This window comes from Peromyscus californicus, unplaced genomic scaffold (genome assembly GCF_007827085.1).
Source record: "Peromyscus californicus insignis strain IS unplaced genomic scaffold, ASM782708v3 Scaffold_12__1_contigs__length_115047231, whole genome shotgun sequence".
NCBI lineage: Eukaryota > Metazoa > Chordata > Mammalia > Rodentia > Cricetidae > Peromyscus > Peromyscus californicus.
In genome coordinates, this window is record NW_026294413.1 from 54,016,857 (window position 1) to 54,040,317 (window position 23,461).

Here is a 23,461-nt window from a genome sequence, read left to right on the forward strand (position 1 = left end):
TCCCACCACAAGATTACTCTGGGTGTAGACTGGGTTGTAGGCATAGTGCTAATTTTTAGCAGTGTTTAGGGGGTCAGGTTAGGTTCTCATGAACAAGTGCCAAGGCGCCTATTCTCAGTGGTTCCTAGAACATCGGTTATCTTGATGTGACTTTCTCCAAATGTCTGGTTCTCAAAGCCCAAGTGTGGGGACACTGGTGCACACAGAGTTGGCGGCACCTCACGTATAGCTTCCTCTTCTTCCTCTCTCTCCATGTCCCTAGGAGGTCTGTGCTCTCTCAGAATGGGATGGATTGCAGAATTCTGGAGTGCTGGAATGACTAGGGGTGTGTGTTTCCATGGGGAATCTAGCAAGGACTGCCTAGGATCTTCATAGCCTCTGGGCCTTGGGTATCCCTCAATGGCCTGGCAATGTCACTTGCTTGGGCTCCTCTCTGATCCTTATAAACAGTCATGTCTCACAGAGCCTTACAATAAAAGCTTCTGGAGACATTCTGGAGTTTGTTCTTCCAACGTGACTGTAGAATAAACCCCGTCCTTCTCACACACAGCAGCCTCAGGCCCTCAGAGCCAACGCGTTCTCCAGCCACTTTCCGTTCAAGCCCAAGTTCCTAGTTCAGCCCCTTGTGGCATATCTGATACCTGCCCTGACTGGTTCTTAAGCTACCGAGGGAGCAATGTGTCAAGGGCCCCACCAGAATCCAGTTTAAAGACGCAAATGAATGGATGTGGGGCCCAGGAGAAGGTGGGCTGGAAGTGAATCTTCACAGAAAAGGTAGATGTGTGTGTGTGTGTGTGTGTGTGTGTGTGTGTGTGTGTGTGTGTGTGTGTGTGTGTGTGTGTGTGTGTCTGTGTGAGTGTCTGTGTGAAGGTGGGCTGGAAGTGAATCTTCATAGAAAAGGTAGATGTGTGTCTGTGTCTGTGTGTATTTTTGCAGTGCTGGGGATGGAGTCCAGGGATTCATACAGGCTAGTTGAGCACTCTACGACTGAGCTACATTCCTAGTATGAGAAGATGATTTTTCTTTTCCTTCCTTCTTTCCTTCCTTCCTTCCTTCCTTCCTTCCTTCCTTCCTTCCTTCCTTCCTCCCTCCCTCCCTCTCTTCCTCCCTCCCTCTCTCTTTCTTTCTTTCTTTCTTTCTTTCTTTCTTTCTTTCTTTCTTTCTTTCTTTCTTTCTTTCTTTCTTTCTTTCTCTTGACAAGGTCTCATTAAGTAGTCCTGGATGGCCTGGAACTCACAGAGATCCACCTGCCTCTGCCTCTTGAGTGCTGGAATTAAAGACATGCATCGCCACACCCTTCTTGAGAAGGTAATATCAGATGAGGGAGAATCAAGGGTTGGTAGTGGCAGATGACACAGGTTCAGGTCAGTCACTGTCATAATTTGGTGTGTCCAGAGTCATATACCTGGGAACAAGAGCTGCTGCATGGAAACCTTAAACCAAGTTGTTATTCAACATCTGCAGGGAGAAATATCGAGGCTTGGGGGAATCAGTGGGTATGATCTATATTTCTATGAGATAGTCTACTTTAGTAACGAGACTCCTATTCAGCTACTGGGCTGCCTTGGGCAAGTTGCCTGAACTCTCTGGGCACCCTGTTCACTGTCTATCGGGTGGGAATAGTAATGAGTGTAATTCTCTTCTCTTAAATCACTATGTGCATTAAGTGACTTAACACATGGCTCAGAAGAGAGCCCGTGCTGGTCTAGTGACCAAGAAAATTCCAGTCACGAGGGACAAATGACCTTCTCTGGAATTCAAACCATATCTCTGGTCTCTAAATTCTACTCTCTTCTTTTACACAGAGGGACAGGCATAGCATGGTGAGTGAAGGGCAGAGGGACAGATGGACAGATTTGGGGCTCTATTTATTATTTTGGACCAGGGATGGAACCCAGGGCCTCACCATGTTGGGCATGTGTTCCACCATTGAGCCATACCCTAGCAATTAGGATTGACTTCTACTCACAACAATACAGTATTTGTTCTCATGTTGCAAATTCCTGCACACCTAAGCCTCCGGGTACTGGTGTAATTTCAAATATGTACACCACCAAGATGTACTTGTTGGAAATACGTTCTCGAGTCTCTGCTTCTCGGCTGTGTGCCACTGTGCTGCCCAATCCTCTGAAGACACTGGTCCCCCTGCAGCATCTATCCACTCGATATATCTACGGGAAGGAGTGTATTCTCCGGATTCATGTGGCTGTATGCCAAGAGGCTCCTGTCTAGTGATGAGTTCAAATCCTGATCAGTTCACTGTCTTGTTCTTTCCTTAGAAGCTGAGTGCTTGGACCCATCTGGGGCACTGAAACTTTTCTGTTAATAAAGCCGAGTGATCTATTTAAATGCAAATACTTCATTAGCAGCCGAGCAGGCAGCAAAATAAACAAACAAACAAACAAACAAACAAACAAATAAATAAATAATCACTACATGTTGAAGGACAAATTGGGAACGTGCCCATACTGCCCAGGAGGCAGGAGCAGAGAAGAGTGGAGGAAAAAAGAGAGTCCTTAGGGACGGAGGGAGAGGGGCATTTCTAAGACTGAAGCAGCCACGGTGCCATGTCCGGCAGCACAACCACGTTCGTATCTCCACCCTGGCACGTTCCTCCTTTTCCTCTGCCTTTTCCTACAAACAGCAATGTCGCTAGAGTCACCAAGTGCTAATCTTTGGACTCTTCCTTCTGTGTCTGTGGGTCTCCAAGGTCCAGGATCCACTCTGGCTTCTCTACATTCCTTCTGGCACACCTGTGAAGGTTCTGGAAGCTCTTGTCTCCACCCCTTCCATAGCATCCTGATGGCCGTCTTCCCTTCTTCCCACCCAAGTGACCTTTACTGGTCAGGAGAGTGATCTAACAGAATCCTGGTAAACTTATTCTCAAAAATAAATGAATAAACCAACCCCAGTTTACACTGTAGCTCATTCACACGAGTCGATAGTCACATCCCGGTGCCAACCTAAAGTCGCTGGACTTGGAGTTGAAAGGATGCCCAGGACTCGCTGTGCCAATGGCTGCCTGGGAATACCCCTAAAGAACAACTGACCACAGACCTCAGACTGTGCACATTTCCCTACCCCGGCATGGCAGGCTGGTCCAGCTGTCCCCAGCAGGACCTTACGTATGCCCATGTAAAAGGCAGACATTTCTGATCCCCAATGTGACTGACTTTTCCGGTTCTGTGCCTCTGTTTGTTCAGGTCTCTGTACCCATCAGAAATCCCTCCCCATCCTCCATGTCACTTTCTCCTGAGGCCCTTGGCCCGGAGAAATGAAGCCCTTTTGCATCCCGCTTGCCCTTTGACAGGTGCTTCCGCATTTCGCTACATTTGTAGGCAGAGCTTTGTCCCAGGATGATTTATTCTGGCTAAATATCTGATCAGAAGCTACTCATGGGATCAGAGCTTTTTTCATTTTTTAATTTATCATTTTAGGGGTTATAGTCCGACATGGCGGGGAAGGTGTGTTGGCAGGAACATGAGGCGACTGGTCACACTTCCTCTTCAGATTGAGAGTAGAGAGCGGCAGGAAGTGGGGCCAGGCTGTTAAACCTCAAACCCATCTCCAAGATCCACTCAATCCAGTGGGATCCCACCTCCTGCAGGTTCCACAGCCTGCCCAATTAGTGCCACCAGTTAGGGACCAAATGCTCACGCACAGGAGCCTGTGGGACATTTCATAGTCAGAGTCCCTCTTAGTAGGTGATTATTTTCTTCCATGTAGTAAATGCCTACAAAACAAAACAAAACAAAAAACGCTTTTTGAAATAAATTTGCCTATGTCCCCTGTTGTGGTAAGACTTTGTTTTTTCCATATTTTAGTAAGGCGGAAGAGATGTTTCTGGTTCCAGAACTGGGTGAAGCCCTTCACTGGGCCATTCACTATGGAGCTTTCATCTGGCACTTACCCTGCTCCCAGGAAGCCCAGAGCTGTTTGGCTGTTCCCCGAAGTATCCACTGAAATCACTGGCCCTTTGGCCTCCACGAGCACCAGCACACTAAACATTTGCTTGAAGACCAGGCCTGTGACTCAGTGGGCCCAGGATGCCGTGGTGGCCCAACCTGAGCCTGGGCTGTCCTGTGAGGCCTGCGCTGAGCCGTGGCCTGGCCTCCTCTGTGTTGGGCCTGAGCCGCAGTGCTTGCCAGGGCCCCTGGTGTGAAGGAATTTGAGTTCTAACTTTAGGTGGCTCCGTGGCTGATGGCTGTTTGTGAATATCTCATTCCTTTGGGTGCCCAGCTGGTGGGAACAGAACGGTAGTCATGGGACTGTCATCATGTGTTGTCCAGGTTAACATGTAGCGTTTCTATTACTATTAACAGACTTTCTGCTCCTCACTCCATCTGTTCCTGAAATAATTGCAGTTGTACAGACCATGCCTTCGCTACAGGCAAGCTCTGGGGAAGAGGATAGTGCTTTTATGAGGAGGGGAAAAAAAAAGTGTTAAAAAATAACAGCAAACACGAGAAGAAAGTGGGAATAGAGCAGGCAGCAGCTTTCCAATTTCTTTCGGATTCCGGCCTGCAAAGGCGGCGTTTTTTCACACTCATCGGGGTGACCAAGCCCAGCTCCGTGGGGTGAGTAGCTGGGCTTGGGGCTCAGTCTTTTTGGAGACAGGGTTGTTTTCCGGAGGGTTGGACACGCTGAAGTGGGGACACCTTGGTCGGAGTGCCCAGCAGGAAGTGCTAGGGAGGGCAGGATCCTCAGGCAGGGGCAGGGCATTGATTTGTCACCCCAGGTCCTGCTCAGGGCTCTGGAAGGTACCGCCCCCTGCAGGGGATGGCCGAGAACCGGGACAGGCCGGGGGCAGGAAGAGGCTGGAAGCGACAGAGCTGGCTCTGTCTGGGCCTGTTTCTCCACACACAAAATCAGGGAGGTGGAACCATGGAGAGACATTAGGAAAAGGAATAGGCTAGTACAAAATATTCAAATTCTTCCAAGGGAGGGCCAACACAAAGGACCATGAAGACCTAGCGTGTGAAACAGACACTATTAAATGCACACAGCAAATCTCGGCGGGCGCCACAGGCTTTGAGCAGGAACCTGGTGTGGGGTTTTCTCCCTGTTGGGTGTAGAACCACGTGTAACTGTGAGTTCCCGTTAGGACTTGCTCTGACAACTTCGCCTTCACCACCCAGCTCCTAAATGTGAGCTACCATAGGGCCACATCTCATCTCCTAAGACTGAAGATGGAGCTAACCCATAGCCCAAGCTCTTCCTGGCTGAGGAGGAGGTACCGCTGGCTTCTTAGGGAGTAAGCAGCATATGGATGAAGCCAGCTGTATGCTTTCTATGTCTTTTTCCAATGTCAAGAGAGTGTTTCCATTCAAAGAAACTCATATAATTAAACGAGACCACTGTAAATAAGACACTGGTTGAGGGAAAAAATGGTGTGTGTGTGTGTGTGTGTGTGTGTGTGTGTGTGTGTGTGTGTGTGTGTGTTGGTGGAGATATAATGTTCTGCTTTCCAAATCCATCCAACGATTCCAACAGGGCCAGTGGGATGGCTCAGTGGGCACACGTGAGTGCTGCGCAAGTCTGGGAGCCTGCCTGAGTTTGAGTCTTCAAACCCATGGTGGCAAGAGAGAAAGCAGGAACTGACTCCCAAGAATGGTCCTCTGATCTCTGCACACACCGTAACACGTGCACGCCTGCATTCCCTACCACACATACCCACACAATAATAATAAGCAAAACTTAAAAAAGGATCTAATTAACTATTCTGGAAGGGCCAGAGAATCGGACAGGCCTACTGGTGGGCACACATGAGACAGATTTCACCCCATTCTCACTCCCGTCACCTGCTACCGTGACCAGGCAGTTCTCAGTCTTCAGAAGCAGGCTCTGAAGACCTCAGAGACTTCATTGGAGGCATGGTGCAAACATGGCCCCCATCGGGTAGTGGCCCCAGAACAATCCACTTCTCCGATTAAAGAGTTGAGAGTGGGACCCTATGTACCTGCCTCCTGCCTCGTGACACTTTCTCAGAGTGCCTGAGTTCAGCCCCCAGAACCCACATATGAAAACCAATGTGATGGCCCATGCTTGCAATCTCGGGACTGGAAAGGCGGCAACAGGCCAGTCTCTGGGGCTTGTTGTCCAGCCCGCTCAGCCCCCTTGGCAACCCCCAGACCAACAAGACACTCTTTCCCAAAGAACAAGGGGGATGGCACCTGAGGAATGGACCCAAAGGGGACCTCTGGCCTCTGTACATACGTCTGTGCATGTGCATCCTCACTCACGTGTGTACACACACAAAGATGCACCCTACACACACACACTTGTAGACAGCACATGCTGTGCTGAGAGGGGTCTGTGTCAGCCCCTTCTCTCCCTCTGTGTAGCCCTGGCTGGCCTGGAACTTGCTATGTAGATCAGGCTGGCCTCAAACTTACTGGGATCCACCTGCTTCTGCCTCCTGAGTGCTGCGATTAAAGGCACGTGCCGCCGCCGCACCCAGCCCTTCTCTTGTCTCCTGATTGCATGGCACAGCCACATGCTGTGTTTGCCCGCACTAGTCTAGATTTGTGTGAGGACACTCTAGGATGGTCGCATCATGCCGGGCTTGCCTAAAGCCCCATTTCTCAGAGCATGGCCCTGTTATTAAGTGACCCGTGACTACTTCTGCATGGTTCCTGACACACATAAAGCGCCTAGAAAGCATGCAGGCTGAATGCACAGAGCGAACAGGTAAGCTCTAGAACTAATAGTACACACCGCCAAGAAGCTGACCGCAAAAGAGAAACTTTCCCACAGAAAGTAAACTCTGAACAGGGTGTGGTATCATAGACCTGTAATCATGGCCACTTGGAAAGGGGAGGGAGAAAGCCCTCCAGTTGGAGGCTAGCCTGGCTGCATAGCAAGACCCTGTCTCCAAAAGAAAGTTCAAACATTGGCATTATAAATTGAAGCAATCAGTGGTAAAAAGCCTTTTAGACAAATAACAGCTACCACGAATCAGACCTGCTTAGGGTATTTGCCAAACACCCCATTTCCCTTGCCTTGTTTAACTCCACAGCTGGTTAACACCAGCTCAGCACCGCTGTGCCCATTTTAAAGCTAAGAATGCTGCCTCACAGGGAGATTGCACAACTTGCCCATGAGCATGTCATGGCCACAAAGCAAAGGCAGAAAGCCATCCACATTCTGCCTATGGCTCAGGACATCTGGGCCTCCTTCTGCTGACTCAAGATAGGTGGATGCAGGGTCTCTGTCCAGGGCATCCATGCTTTCTTCATTTATTGGGTTCTTGTGGGAAGGGACCCTAGTCTTCGATCTTCCAAAGACTTTTGACTTTTGAGTACTTTGTAATTGACAGAGAGGAGCTTAAAGATACCAACAAGCAAGTCTCATTCTGTGCATCTCTAGAATGTTTCTCTAGGTTCACTTCTGCCTTTGTATGTATGCATACTAAGAAAAGGGACCTCCATCAAGTCACCAAGAAATCAGATGCCATGGAGTCCTTGGCCTGTGGAAATGTCACCCCGTGGGCTTAAGTCTAGATTCACCAAGGGGCCAGAGAGGTTGAATGGGTTAGAGCCAGGCCAACCCAAGGCAGGACTCCTCAGAAAAGCGTGAGAGTGACTATGGATGGCTCCCAGGAGACAGCAGCACAGAGGTCTCCTGTATCCCAGAAGGACAACGGAAGGTTGACATTCGATGATAAGTCACCACACATGAGATAAATCAGTGCTCCTTAGCCCACAGCCTGAAGGCTCTGTGTTCACTGGGGCTCTGCGCCATGGAGAGGGACATCCCCTAGGTCATAAAGAAGGATGCAAAGAGGAAGAGAGACACTGCCAACAGAAGTTGAGGTGTGACTTATGTGTCACATTACCAAGAGGTAAGAGACACAGTTTTGGACCTGGAGTCCTGGGAGGTGGGGTTGGAAAGCCCCCTGCCTCCTGAAAAGGAAGCAGCAAGCTTGCAGATGAAAAGAACTTCTAACCTACACTGGGGGTGGGGGATGGGGGCAGCCAGGGGTGGGGGGTGGGTGGGCAGTTCCTCTAAGTCTCATTCCCAGAGGTGAGACAGGCTGGAAACACAAACTGTTCCAAAAGGTTTGGGGTAACCTGTGAGTGATTCATTCAGGATGGGTTTGGGGGTAGGTGGTGACTTTTTGGAGGAGGTACATAAGGAATGAGCATACAGAGAAGTATAATACCCCCGAAAAGTCTCTGGATCGTGTAAGCCAGAGGCAATACTCACAGATTTGACAGTCCAGGGTCAGTAGGGACCTAGAGTGCCAATCAGATGCTTTCAGGTAGAAAATATTTATGTACCCTGAGAAGGCTTATATAAAATAAGGCTCATATGAAGCAGTTTCTGGTCCTTACAAACTCAGAAGCCCCACGTTTAGATGTTGTTAGAGAAAGCCTTTAAAAAAAAAAAAAACTGAGTTAAACACAACTGTGATCAAGTGGGAGGCATATGCCTCTGTCCCCAGGCCAGGATCCCAGTCAGCCGGCAGGGACAAATGAAGGTTATGCAGGGCCAGGCAGGGCCGTTCTGACCACCTCGGAAGCAGCAGGAGCCTCACTCACATGCAGCCTGTGCAACTGCACAGGACCCCACACTTCGGCTGGTCCAGTGCTTGCTTTAATGGTTCATTCTCTAGACATCTTCAACAGATTTTTGAATGGGGGACCATTTTACAGTGAACCCCACAAACTGGATAGCTGGTCCTGGTTCAGAGCTACTCCTCTGGCACAATAAATAGTTGGGGGGGGGGAAAGGGTCACAGAAAGACTAAGGAAAAAGGCCAATCGAGGCAGCTGGATCCAAATGATACCAGGCAGCAGAGCATGTATAGAGGGGACAGTTTCCTAGGTAACGGGTTGCTCTATCTAAGTGTCACACACATGCTTTGCTAAAAACAATTCCTAATAGCTGGGAATAAAATAGAGACCTGGCCCTAGGAATATGGGGCTCGGGGCGTGCTAGTCAAGGACTGACTTGTATGGCCAACTTGTGTATGGAATCATCTAGAAGACAGAGGGACAGGAAGAGATAGAGAAGAGGGGAGTTCATTAAGCTCCATTTCAAGTAGACGTTTAGACACGTTTTACATCCAAACCATAACAGTCCCGAATACAAGCTCTTCAAGCCTCCCAGAGATCTCAGGAGTGGCCCTGGTCACAAGCTCAGGCTATCACTTGAGGGTCTTTCTGAGAAACATTCTGTGACTGTTTACAGAAAGGCTGCCGCTCACACCACCACGCCCAGCCATGGAGCATCTTAGCAGATCTGGAAACAGAGCACTGGATTGGAACCAGAGTAGGGTACAGATTTCACCCCTCACCACATACCTCCAAGAGTGACAGGGCCCGCCCCTCACCACACACCTCTACCAGCCAGGGCTGAGATCCCAGCCCCTCCACAACTTTCCCCAACAGTGTGGTGGTGCACAATTTTAATCCAAGCATTTAGGAGGTGAGAGCAGGTGGATCTCTACGATGTCAAGGCCAGCCCAGTCTACGCAGAGAGTTCCAGGTCAGCCAAGGCTACATGGTGAGACCCTATCTCAAACAAAATGTAAGGCATCTCTGCCACATGTTCCCATTGTCAGGAACCCCATCAAGGCTTCCCCGCCGCGATGGACTGGATCCCCTGAAACTCATGAGCCAAAGTAAGCCTTCCCTCTCTCGGGCTGCTTTGGTCAGGTATTTCATCACAAAGTGACAGTGACATGCAGAAAGGGAAGGTAACAACGGAGTTCCAGGAACCCCTGTCCACGCAGCCTCCAGCTCCCCTCATCCCTGCTAGGACCACTCTGAAATGACATTTCTAAAAACCGCTTGCTTTGGGGAGGGGCTAACTTCTCCATCTTCAAAGCTAGCATTCTCAAAATGCCATTGGGAAGTGGGAAAAAAAAATACTAGGGGGGTAACTAACCGGACAGCTCGGATGGTCCAGGGAATAAAGGCAGAGGAAAGCCCGAGAGGAGTCCTCACTGGGGACTTCTACACCGTCACCTGTATGAGTACAAGCTGGTCATCTGTCAGCTGAGAGGAGGAAGTTATTGTAAATGATGACGAGGGCTTTCCGTGAGGAAACTCTGGACCACGAAGCTTTGATAACTTCAACCATCGCAAGGGGCCAGGCCTGGTGGCAGAGGTCTGTCATCTTAGTTACTTGCCAGGCTGAGGCAGGGGGATGTACTTGGCTATAGAGTGAGTTCAAGGCTGGGCTGAGCAACCTTGTGAGCTATAATCTTGAAATGAAAACTAATAATAACAATAAATAATAGTAATAATAAAAATAGCAATAATAATAGGGCTAGGGATATAGCTCTGTGGTAGAGCACTTACCCACAGTATGTAAGGCCCTGGGTTCAATTTCCACTATTAACAAAACAAAATCAATTTCAAGTATATCTCAATAAAGGGGCCCATGTGGCTTCTTTCCCTTATCTGTATTCTCTCCAGAAGCCTAGTTTTGCTGAGACATATTGACTCCAGAACAACTTACTTACTTCCTGCTGGGGCTCTAGAGGCAGGCAGAGTAGCTGCATCACTCTGGGCAGGCGGCCAGCATGTTTGGGACATGACCCTTGTCCCCCTCTTTGCATTCATTCATTTGCTGATTTGGACCCTCGTGGACTGGACCACGGTAGGACTTGGCCTGGCAGCCACTCCTGTGCTGAGCCCCACTGTTAGTACTTTGAACCAAGGTCAGGGTCACGACCAGCTAAAGGCCTATGGTGCAGCTGAGACTCCCAGGGAGTTGTAATGACTTAACATCCCCAGATGTGCATGGCAGAAAACAGAGATGTCAGTTCCAAGGGCCCCCTGGGCCCTGGAAGCCTTCCATCCTCTATCTGGTCCTCACTGATAGGGAGGGAAGGGAAGATTCAGGCGTTCCCATGAAAAATAAAGAGAGATAGATTTCACCAGCCTGAGGTCTCCACCTTCCTGAGGGTCCATCCTGGGCCGCCAGTGGCCTGCTGGGAACTGAGGTGGGGAGAGAAACCAGCATATTATCACGCTATGGGGAGATCATAAAAACCGGGGGCATCCTCCAGTGGGGGGCTCTGTACCTAGCTGCATGGACTATTCTGGAAAAATCCTTACCACCCAAGGCTGAGAAACTTACCCTGTGCATATTAATCCACCCAGATATATTCTGCCCTCGGGCTCTGTAAGGCACATCTCACCTCTCCCTGCAGGCACTTTTTTTTCTTTCTTTCTTTTTTTTTTTAAGGAATCTGTCCCTGAACTAGACCACAGCTTCCCTAGTTAGGCTGCTCCATTATCCTTAGGACCAACACAAGGCTTGGGCAGGTAGAAGAGGACGCACACATCAACGAATGAGTGAACCCTCCAGGCCTTGACCGCCCTAAGCCTCTGCTTTTATGTCCGTTTTGGTTTAGATTGGGCCTGTCCGAGGTATAGCTTGGATGGATGGCGGAAGACTGTGATGGAGCTGAGCACTTCCGCAAGGAGAGGAGAGGCTGGGGGTGCGGCTTGGTGGCAGAGTGAGCGCTTGCTTGTCATGCACAGAGTCATGGGTTTGGTCCCCAGTGCTAGAGAAGAAGAAGAAAGGAAGGAAGAGAGGGAGAGAAAGAAGAGAGAGAGAGAGGAAAAAAGGAAGATTAGCTAGGTATGGCTACACACACCTATAATAGCGGCAACTGGGAGGCTGAGGCAGGGGGATTGTCATAAGTTTGAGGGCAGCCTGGGCTACACAGCCAGTTCCAGGCTAACCAACACTGCATAGCGAGGCTCTGTCACAAATAAAGAGAGGAGAGAATGAGTTAAAAATGATGGATGGATTCTTTCCAGCGGCAGCTCAATATCCTTCTCCTACATGGAACCCCACTTCGATTTGGCACTAGAGGACCACTTCTCTTGACCGTGTCCTCAGAATGTCATCCCCTGCCTGAGCACTTCCATGTGTGGATCGGGACGTCTGGCTCCCTCAGGCGTGGGAGGAGGCGACACATGCCGAGCAGAAGCAGATTGGTACAGAGCGAGAGGCTAGAGCCTGGGAAGAGCTGGGAGCCAGAATTTTTATCCTGTGCGACCAAGGCTCATTCCTTTCCCTCTCCCTGCTACTCTTTAGAGGTGGCAAAGGGAGATGCTGTCCTTAGGAGTGAGGGGCTGATGCTTGTGTAGAAGTCTCTGGCTGGGAGAGAGTGGGCTTCGAGCCAGCACGGGGATGCTCATCACCCCAAGCAGAGAAACCCGATGGGATTCTCTCAGTCCACCCGATCTACCTTCTCCTCTGGATGCTGAATGCCCACTCCAGTGCCCACAGCCCCTTTTCCTCCCAGGAAGGAAAAGGCACAAGTGGCAGAGGGCCCAAGTCTATACCCTCTGAGCCAGGCAAGAATGTGTGGTAGTAATTTCAAACAGCCCAACATGGCTCCCTTAGAAAATTGGCCCCCTGGGCCTGGGTCTCCTGTTCTCTTTCTGTATTTGTGGTGGCCTAAGACAGATCATCTCTGTCAGGGGACTTGATGAGGTGTCACTAGGGACACGGAATATCTAATCAGTCCTCACCTCAGGTTGAGGTCAAGCAGACAGAGAGAGACAAGGAAAGGCATGGAAATGGGATAGGGGAAAAGATCTTTGAGAGCTGGACCACAAGATGAAGCAGTATCACTCAACTAGTGTGAATGACAGTCACTTCTGCCTCCTTCTCCTAAGTCCCTTTTCTCCATGTCTTTCCTTGACTGCAAAGGTCGCAGGGGCAGGGACGCCCTCGGAGGCCAGGGAATCCGTTCAAGGGGCCATTAGGGCCAAGAGTCAGAACTGGAACTGGAGCTGCAGTCCCTCGCCAGTCAGAAGGTAGCCCTCAAGCCTTTCGGGTGTCCCGCTTGCCTTGGAGATCTCTGTCCTTAAAGCCTAACCTTGGCAGAGAACGCCCCTAAGCTCCCATGTTCCGTCTAACTGGGCAGGCAGGAGGATTCCCCTTGACTTTGTCACCAATGAGCGGGTGATCTTGGGTCTCCTGGGTGGATGCCAGGCTGAGTCTCCATGTTTACCACAGGCTTCACTTCAAGGAGAAAGCTTGGAGGTTTTGTGAGGTAAGAACAGGGGCCAGGCGCTGGCCAGCCCCCGGACTGGATAGCAAGGTGAGCCTTTCTTCTTGTCTCTGTATGTTGGGGTGGGGTCTACCTTTCCCAGGCGGCTCATTCTAACCCTGGGAGTGCCCTAAGGGAAGACAGTGGTGGAGGGAACTGAGGAAGGCCTGAGTCCCACGGGTCCCCTCCAGCAGCCCCACCAGCCCCTCCCTAGTCCCTGGTGTAGTGTAGGGCGACAGCACCAGGACCTGAGGCAGCGGCGACCGGGAGAGCTCACAACTGGAGCCTGCCGCCCTCTGAGCCGTAATTGCTGAACTCTGTGAGCCAAACACCTCAAAAGAGCTAAAATGACTTTAAATGCCTAAACATTTTAAAACAAACCTTACAACACAAGGCTTTTAATCCCTTTTTTTTTTTTTTTTTTTTTTTGCCCCTGTGCGAAAGCTCTTTCTGTCTCTGTGTGCTTTCTCTTTTGGGGGAAATTCAAAAGCCGTTTTCCGCCTCATTACCTGCACACTGTGAGTGATGTCTGTCGGTCCTTGCGCTGTAAATACCTTAAATCATGCTTCATTAAGAATATCTATGGTGCTATTAAAGAGCTATAATAGACAACGAGTTAACAGATGATTAAAGATGAATTCCATTTGTGTCACTCAGCAGCCAGGAAGAGACGGGAGGCTGGAAGTTCTCAACTCATTATCCCACCGCTTCCCTGCCCCCGCCCGGCACCGGGAGGCTAGAGATCTAGAGATGGGGTCGCCCCCCCCCCCCCCCCCCCCGGGAGACAGGGCCACACTGAGAGGAGGCAGCAGGACCTAGGACAGGATCAGTGTGTGGGGTCAGCCAAAGGAAAGAGAGGAGAAGGAGCCCTGGAGGCTCAGAGACGGGGAGGTGTGCCCGTGTTCACATGTACATTTTGTACGTACATGTGTGCTCACTCCCCCCACCACCTGTGTTAGGAACTGTGCCTGATGATGCCACTGCTGGTGACTCCTGGCTATTCCCCTGCAGAGTCAAACTACACTTGCAGCCAGACGAGAAGGGTCAGTATTAGAGCTAGACCGTGGTGGCCCGTGCCGCAGTCTCGGCACACTGGAGGAGTAGACAGAAGAATCAGGGGTTCAAGGCCAGCCTTGCCTACTTAATAAGGAGTTCAAGGATGGCCTGGGCTATATAAGACTCTATCAAAACATCAAAAAGAAAAACAAAATAGGTCAAAATTAGTCCGATGTGATGCCACACATATACATCTGTATATTCCCAGCACTTGGGAGGCAGACAGCCTGAGTATTATTTTGAGTTTGAGGCCTACCTGGGCTGCAGAGAGAATCTGAGGCTGGCCCTAACCTTAAAAAAAAAGGATCAGCATTGACTACCTGATGACCAGGGGTAGAGTGAAGTAGAAATGGGGAGACGAATCCCAGGTGAAGATGCTGCACGTGGGCAGTGGCTGTGGAAATCATGAGAAAGGGAAAACATCTCAGCCTCTGCTGTGTTTGGGGGTGGGGGGGCAGGAAACGCTGTCACCAAGTGACAAGGAGTTCTGGGAAAAGGTGGGCCTGCTGAGGAGCTGGAACTGCAGACAGGCAAAGTCCACGACTTCACCTCTGGGTCAGGAGGTGCAGGATGAGCTGCGGTTCCCACTTCCTTCCCCACGCACTGCAGGGCCTGGCTCAGAAGGTGGACGGTGTCCGATGCTTGGGACCAGAAGGGTGTCAACAGGGAGAGACAGGAAAGGCCACAGTCCAGGGGAAGCAAACATCCTGGTAGTTCTTAACACTCCCTGCGGATTTTATCTTTTTCCCATTTACAAATGGAGAAACTGAGGCACAGAATTAAAAAAACGCTGAGGTGGCTGTTGAGTCTGCGGGTAGTGTGCCCCATCTGCTGAACACACAGTTTTTTGACACGTGAGGTCTGATCATTTCATGGTGCTTCAGGGTACAGATGGGCCGAGAGATGAAAAGCCACCAGCTGGGGTCGATAGGAGGGCAGAAGACAGCTGAGACGTGGTCACTTGTGTGAGCAGCCTTGGTGGCGTCTGTGTGTCGCTCGGGCAAATGATAACACACCAGCTCATCTTGGCATCTCCTGACCCAGACGGTGTTTCTATGCCCACTGCCAACTTATCGGAGCTCTGTCGGCAACACTGACGCGTGCTGTTAGGCTGTTCATGTCCCCAGTGCCACTGTCATATTCTCTGACATCCTGGATGTCACCTGCCATACTGTCTTGAATGTGCTGTTTGGCCTGGGGTGTTACTATACTCTTTGCTCTTCTATATCTACTTTTTATGCAGAGAGAGAGGGGGAGAGAGAGAGGAAGGGAGGGAGGGATGGAGGGAAGGAAGGGGAGGGAAGGAGAGAAAGAATTAAATGGACATATGTCAAAAGCTAATGCTTCTTATTAAAGCCAACCCAAGACAGACAAGTATCCACAGTTTTAGGAGTCTGTTCGCCTTTTTGTGGTCATAGGGATTGAACCCAAGGCCTTGTGCATGCTGAGTGAACACCACCCCTGAGCCAGATTCCCCTAACAGGTTCATGGCTTCACTCTGTTATCTATCGCCCTAGAATGCAACCAGTATGTAAGTGGGGTCGAGAGAGAGGATGTCAGTACAATTTGAAGAGAGAATGGCATGGCTAGGCATTTGGTCGGTGTATGGCAGGGAAGAAATCGTCACCTGGGATGGGACTGTGGCACAGAGGGGCTTGTGTCCCACAGTTCTCCACGCCTATGAACTTCCTGGCTTCCTCCAAGGACCCAGTGAAGAAAGTATTGCCATCAGACCCTTTGAAGACTGATAATGATGTTATGATATCAAATCCTATGGCTTAAGAAGAGTGGGCCTGCTGATATTTCATCATGAATGAGGGGGGCTTATGCGGGTCCACCCCTCCCTAAGGGATTCCTGGCAGTTAGTAGTTGCTGAGGGAGGTGGTGGTGTAGCCACTGGACAGTTGCCCACGCGCCAGTAAATAACCTCCGAACCATGCTCGGGCAAGTAGCCATAGTTAAACCCAGTGGGTCACACACACAAATAAAGGCATGAAAAGAGGGACTTCCTGGAAAGAAGGGTTTCATCCAAGGTCGGGAGATGAGAGGGGATGGGGGCGAAAACAACTAAAATTCATTATAAAATCATCCAAGAATAAATAAATAATGATGAAATAAAACAGCAAACTATCTGTAGCTTAGGAAAGATGAAGAGTGGCCTGAAGGACTTGGGCCAGTGAGTAACGGAGCTGGAATGCTCATATCTCTCAGGGCTGGAAGGACCCGCCTGAAGACAACGGAGACAGAGGACAGGCAAGGATAAGTGGGCCAAGGGACCTGGGGAGAGGGCTCCATTGTAAGCATGGAGGCTTGAGCTTGGATCTCCAGCACCCATGTAGAAGCCAGGCGTGGCAGGGCATGCCTTTTAACCCCAGTGCTGGGGCAGCAAAGACAGGCTCTCAGGGGTTTTGCTGCACAGCGAGGTTAGCGTACAGGGAGCTCCGGGAGAATTCAGGGAGAGATGCTGTCTCAAAAGACAAGGTTGTGAGTGACTGAGGGAGATGCCCAATGCCAACGTCTGGTGTTCACAAGGAATGCGCGTGTGCGTACAGATAGGAACACATAGAACCTGCCACCTACCCCCACGTGCAAAAGTGGGAATGGGGCCCCGAACCACTCACTGGTCAGCATCTTTTCTTAGGCTGTCACGGTCATGCAGTGCCCACAAGCAGTGGCAGCCTTGGGACTTTGGGGAAGGGTGGGAGGGAAGGAAGCCTTCCACTGTGGTGGTTGCTGAGTTTAAAAGGGAGTTGGAATAGACTTGGGTTCAGATTCTGCCGGCTTCATGCCACATTCCACTTCCAGGAAAAAAGAAAAAAGAAAAAGCAAACAGACTCCTGGAGCATCTTGGGCACCCAACAGTTCTTAGGAAACAGCATTTGGGCAAACACCACTGAATCAGCAGCGCTTGGATTCCGTTTCTAGTGACAGCCTCACAAACTAACAGTGACTGAGAGGCAGGGGGTGGGGACCCGGGAAGGCAACCCTACGGGATGGACGGTGTCCAAATGGACCTTGGGGATAGTCTCTGTCTAGTTCCTGGTACCAACCACACCCAGTGTACAAGCTGCCTGGAAAGAGTTCTGTCATGTGGGACCTTATGGAGATTCTGGGCTGCCTAAGGAAGGCGATACAGAAGACCCTGGGCCAAAGCCCAAATGTGTATGACAACCCTAGCTGTTGCTGGGGCCCCGAATGGCCCATGCTGTGACTTTTTGTTCAAGTTCCTTTGAAGATGCACCCTTAGAAGGAATGCTCTCTGTCAAGGAAGTGCTTTGGGTCCCTCAGGATTTTCTAACTAGATGATAAACTTAGAGATAATCAATTTTAAATAAGTGTGTGTGTGTGTGTGTGTGTGTGTGTGTGTGTGTGTGTGTATGTGTGTGTGTGTGTGTGTGCACGCACACTCACGTGTGCATGCACATGGGCTCATGGGTCCACTCAGATGTCATTGCTTGGTGCCATCCACCATTTTTTTTTGAGACAGGGTTTTAATTAGCCTGGAGCTCATAAAGTAGACTAGACTGGTTGGCCAGTGAGGCCTAGGGGTCTGCCTGTCTCAGCCTCCTCAGCGCTGGGATTATAAGCACATACCAGTGTACTCCCCCTCCCCCCACATCCCCCACTCCACAGCCTGCACAAGGGTTCTGGGGAATTGAACTCAGGTCTTCATGCTTGTGTGACAAACACTTTACCAACTAAGCTGTTGTCCCAGCCCTGCTGTAACTTATTATTGCACCGTGGGGGTTGCAGAGGGGCGGAACTGAGACCCAGAAAGGCTGAGTGACTTGCCCAAGGCCACACAGCTAGAATCAGTGTCTTCTAACTGATATTCCGATTCTTCTCCATGGTGTCAGCCACGATGAAAGTCACTCAGTTCCTGGTAATGATGGAGGGGGGAAATCTCCTCTCTTTCTTGCTTATAGAAATCCCATTACCCACAGTTCCCAGGAAGAGGGGACACTAAACATTCCACTGGAGAGCACAGGTGAGTAAGGCGGGGGAGGGGACATGCATGAGAGAGAGAGAGAGAGAGCACCCATTGCCCTGATAATTGAATCTTGTTGTGGGGAGACAAAGGGACACACTGAAATTGAGTTAAGCGGAAAATGTGATTTCTGAATTGGTAGACGTCTTTTGGGCCTGAGGCCCCTATCATTTACTCCAGGTACCTGGTGGTCTCATACATCTGACCCCAGAGCTCAGCTGAAGCACTGGCCATCTGGGATCAGCTGCGTGGGGCAGGGAACGAAATTAATGTTCAATTCCCAGGGGCTGCAGCTGGTGGACCAGCAGCTAAAGATGAGGCAGAGAAAGGAAGGACAGAGCACAATCCTTCTGTGAGTTAGTGAGCTCCCAAGCACCCTTGCAGGTGGGGAAGAGGTGAGGGAGAGGCTGGCGGCAACAGTCTTTCTTGGCAATCCCATCACTGGAGTTTAATGGACATTCCCTTCCCGAAGATTTGGTGTCTTGCTGATTTCTCTCTCGAATATTTAATTTCAAACTCCTGCCCTCCACCTCCGAAGTGTGAACCCTGGAAATGAGGAGAGTCGTCTCTCTCCTCCTCCTCCTCTTCCCTCCCTGCTTTCTTTTCTTCCTACCTGTTGTACTGAGGCTAGAAATTGCTCTGGCCAAATGGGCTTGCTCCAGTCACAGGAATCCTGGGGTTCCCCTACACACAACTCTTTGGAATGCAAACATCCCAATTTCTTGTCGGAATGTATGCAAAAAGATATAAGGCTCGGTGTCCCCTCCCTCTGAACCCACCTTTTCTAGTAGCTGGTAAATGTACAGCAGTTTACAACACCACAAAGCCCAACTGGGAAGAGCCCGGAAGAAAATCTGTTTCCCAACAGGAACTCAGTTCCAGCAGTCTTTTGTGACTGTGAAGAAAATATGAATTATGGTTCCTGGCCATGTGAAGTCCTCACTGAACAGAAAGGAAAAAAAAAAATGAGGAAGAGAGAAAAGGCTGCATCTGTTTCCATCTCGACTGCTCACGTTTTAAATACACCCACGAGGGCCTGGGTCTAAATTCTCCAGGTCCTGAGCAACTGACGTTCAAAAAGCAAGAAGAAAGGAAGAAGAGGATGGTGAAGGAAGGGGGTGATGATGATGATGACGATGATGATGATGATAAGAGCGAGCAGCTGAGATGCGGGCGCTGATAGGTTTGTGTCTGCCTCAATGTACCCCTGTGCAGTCCTGGCCCTTGCTGAACAGGGGAGCTTGGCTTCCAAAAAAGAACCAGGAGGGCATCATTAGCACAGTGCCATCTCTCTCTCAGTCCATAGCAATTACTACCCAGAAGCCTTCAGGCTGCCAGGTGCTTTCATTACAGGGGAGTTAGAGGTTCTGTTGCCCCTATCTTGGGCTAAAACAAGCATTTTCTGCGCTGAAAATCATGGCTTCATTTAAGTCCATAATTGCGTTGATTCTGGTATGTATGGGACATGGTGAATTCATGACTAAGAAATATATTAGTCAATAAGTTTGCTCCTTTTAGGAGTCATTAGTCATCCCTGGATTTAGTCCTTTCCTGCACTGCACTGAACCAGGGTGGTAAATTTCTTCCCCACCCCCTACCCACTCTGTGGGGACCAAAGAAATCATCCTTTGAGACCACCTGTTCTGGGGATAATTGGTTTCTGCAGGTCACAGGGGTGGGATGGAATCAGTGAATGATAAAGGGGACTGCCCGTCCTGTTTCCATTCCATACTGAAGGAGGTCAGTGGGCACAATGGAGAGAACGTATTGACAAGTCCTTACGCTATTGAAAGCCTTTAACTTAACAACTATTTAATGTCTGTTAGTTGAGGTTCAGGGAGGTGGGTGGGAGAGCACCCTTCTTATGAAACTGCTGGCCAAGGATAAGGAGCAGCAGAGACAACCAGCGTTTCCCGCCTCTGGTTCTGTATACTTTCGATCTGACAGTGGACTCACAGTCAACTCCTTTCCCTGGAGGAAACCGAGTATGGCGAACCATCGCTATGTCCTTTTGGGGCTTCAGAGCCCACACTTTGGACTCAGCCCAGAGCTCCTTCTTTGGGCTAAATAAACTATGACCCGAATGAATGAATAGTTCTAACCAGGAATTTGCCAGATAAAGATGAAGACATGCTTCTGCTTCCTGGTCTTAGGATGGGTGGTCTGTGACTCACAGACAATAATCACAAGATAGGTATCTCCATTGGGACAAAAATTGCATGAATAGCTTATTAAGACAGAGTGTCTCCTTATGTAGCTTAGGCTAGTCTCAAACTCACTATCCTCCTGCCTCGGCCTCCTGAGGACTAGGATTACAGGTGGGCTCCACGATGCCTGGCACATTTTTTGAGAAACTGGCTGAAAATTATATATCACAAGAAGAACAGTTGCCTGTAATTCCAGCACTCAGAAGCCTGAGGCAGGAGGATGATGAAAGCAAGGTCAGTCAGAGTTACATATTGAGATCCTGCTTAAAGAGGAAGGGGGCTCACAGAAAGTAAAAACACAACAGCAGCCCCCCCCCCAACTTCAGAATCCAGAGGCCATGAGGCCATTAAAATAAAAACCCATATAAGAGAAGGAAATACATCCACTACAATCACCATATACAACACTATCACATCAGTGACGTCACAGCACCACGGTGGGAAACCCCCAGTATGTGTGTCTAGGGGTTAGACGGTGAGGCATGACCTGCTCTTAGGAACTGACCCAATTGCAAAGTGTCTTTTCGACCACCAGAAGCCTGTGACTGAGAGAAGTGCATCTGGGTGTTCCAGGTCAAGAACATAAAACTCCGCAGTTGGATTTCACCCCCACCACCTGGGATGACTCCCCAGATGCATAAACTCACCACTTGTCTGAATCTCGGGCACTCACCTAGTCTGGCATTCCTTCCCCCACCCCGTCTGCAAACCGAGCACCTTAGAGGGGAAATGACCTCTGAGATGAGTAGGGTTGAGCAGCAGCCCATCTCACTGAACATCCTGATAAACTGTAGCTGTGTGTTCATGACACTGGAGGGCATATGCCACATCCCCAGAGAGCCCAGAAAAGGCAGGGGGGGACACCCAAGCTCTGGGCTGTCAGGAAGCTGAGGGGTTAACCTCGTCTTGCCCCATCGTCACTTAGGGAATCTGAATTCTTGATCAAGTATTTGTTGGGATTGTTGTGTATTTACTGTAATTACCGAACATCAAATGTGCATTGACGTAATTACCATAAATATGTGTAAAGACATTATAACGTGTAATTATGTCATCTAATTCTTTAATAAAGCATGCAGGAGAAAAATTATTCTGCACATGCGCATTTCTTTTTCTAGTTTTACCTGAGGTTTTATTTGCAGCCCCCCACCACCACTTTTCCTTTTTAAATTACAGAGATAATTTCTTCTATTTGGAAATACCTAGCAGAATAGCAAAGTTAGGTATTCTCTCTCTCTCTCTCTCTCTTTCTTGTGTGTGTGTGTCTCTGTGTGTGTGTGTGTGTGTGTGTGTGTGTGTGTGTGTGTCTGTCTGTCTGTCTGCATGTAGGCAGGTGTATATGCTCATGGACACACACAACACTGGGTACAGGGGACTTTTCTGCCTATGGAAGTGGTGTCACATTCTGGGTATGACTATCATGCCCATATTCAGTCTGTGACATTACCAGTGGTGATAATTCTTTGACCCAGGACCACCCCCTTTTCCTCTCCCTCTCCTTTCCTCTCACTTGTAAATTGCCTGGGATGACCCATGCCCTCCCGGAGTGTGCATGTCAGGGAACAGGCCACCTAGCTTGGTGACCCTGAGAACTCCTAGGAGAGAGATGATTGGTATGATGTTGACATTATTCTGAACCCAGAAAATGTCTGCCAAGATTTGAACAAGAAGGCAACTCTCCCAGGTGGGACCCACAGGGCTGGGTGTTCAAGCAGCACTTGGATCAATTAGGGCACATTTAGGGTCTGTGCCAAGACCTACATTCTCCCATTCTCCCATTGTCATTGTCACCTCACAGGTCTTTTGGAGCATGGCTAGCCTGAGTAAAATGGTTTGAATAAGAACAGCCCCCTTAGGCTCATATATTTGAATACCTAGTAATCAGGAGCGGCACCACTTGAGAAGGATTAGGAGGTGTGTCCTTATTGGAAAAAGTGTATCACAGGGGGTGGGCTTTGAGATTTCAAAAGCCCAAGTCAGGTCTAATCTCTCTCTCTCTCCTCTCTCTCTCTTTCTCTCTCTTTCTCTCTCTCTCTCTCTCTCTCTCTCTCTCTCTCTCTCTCTCTCTCTCTGCCTACAGATCGGGATGTAGCTCTCAGCTACTACTCCAGGGCCTGTCTGTGTGCTGCCATGTTCTCCACCATGATGATAATGGACTAAACTTCTGAAATTGTAAGAAAGGTCCAAATTAAATGCTTTCTGTCCTAAGAATCGCCTTGGTCATGGTATCTCTTCGCATCAATAGAACAGTGACTAAGATACTGAGGCACAGAATTCTAGAGATAAACAGCCTGGAATATTATGCTCTTGTGAGGAAAAGTAATATCAAATTAGGGATCATAAAGGGAGGAGCTGGAGAGATGGCTCAGTGGGTAAGAGCACTGTTATTCTTGTGGAGAACCCAGGTTCGATTCCCAGAATCTCCATGGTGGTTAGCAACCATTTGTAACTCCACTGACACCAAACACTCACAGGGTACACATACACACACATGCAGCAAAACACTCACACACATAAATAAATAAATCTAAAAAATTTTTTCTTAAAAAAAAAGCAATCCTAAAGGGGAAAAATTGGTAGATTGCATAAGAATGTATATAGGTGCTGGAGAGATGGCTCAGAGTTTAAGAACACTGGCTGCTTTTCCAGAGGTCCAGAGTTCAATTCCCAGCAACCACATGGTGGCTCACAACCATCTATAGTGAGATCTGGTGCCCTCTTCTGGAATAAAGGCCTACATACAGGCAGAACACTATACATATAATATATAAATGTATTTTATATATACATAAAAATATAATTTTTTTAAAGAATGTATATATAAACTCTCCACATTAAAAAATTACAATGGCCGGGCGGTGGTGGCGCACGCCTTTAATCCCAGCACTCGGGAGGCAGAGTCAGGCGGATCTCTGTGAGTTCGAGGCCAGCCTGGGCTACCAAGTGAGTCCCAGGAAAGGCGCAAAGCTACACCAAGAAACCCTGTCTCGAAAAACCAAAAAAAAAAAAAAAAAAAAAAAAAATTACAATGAATCAAATCAAGCAAAATATTAAGGAGACATTTGCGGCACATCTGATGTGGGGGGGTTGTTAATAGGAACAACACACACACACACACACACACACACACAAAACCAGAAACCAAATACAAATGACCAAAGAGCACAGAAAGTGAACCAGCCT

At 49.2% G+C, this 23,461-nt stretch overlaps 1 protein-coding gene and 1 long non-coding RNA gene across 2 annotated transcripts in view; one reads left to right on the top strand and one right to left on the bottom strand.

The window, feature by feature from the left end:
- LOC128107218 (uncharacterized) overlaps positions 1-22,643 on the top strand; it is a 72,725-nt gene extending 50,082 nt beyond the window's left edge. The window contains exon 3 of the long non-coding RNA XR_008217012.1: positions 22,359-22,643. This is a non-coding gene — a long non-coding RNA (uncharacterized LOC128107218). The remainder of the gene's footprint in view (positions 1-22,358) is intronic.
- Pebp4 (phosphatidylethanolamine binding protein 4) overlaps positions 1-23,461 on the bottom strand; it is a 235,862-nt gene that overhangs the window by 115,139 nt on the left and 97,262 nt on the right. The window lies entirely within an intron of this gene.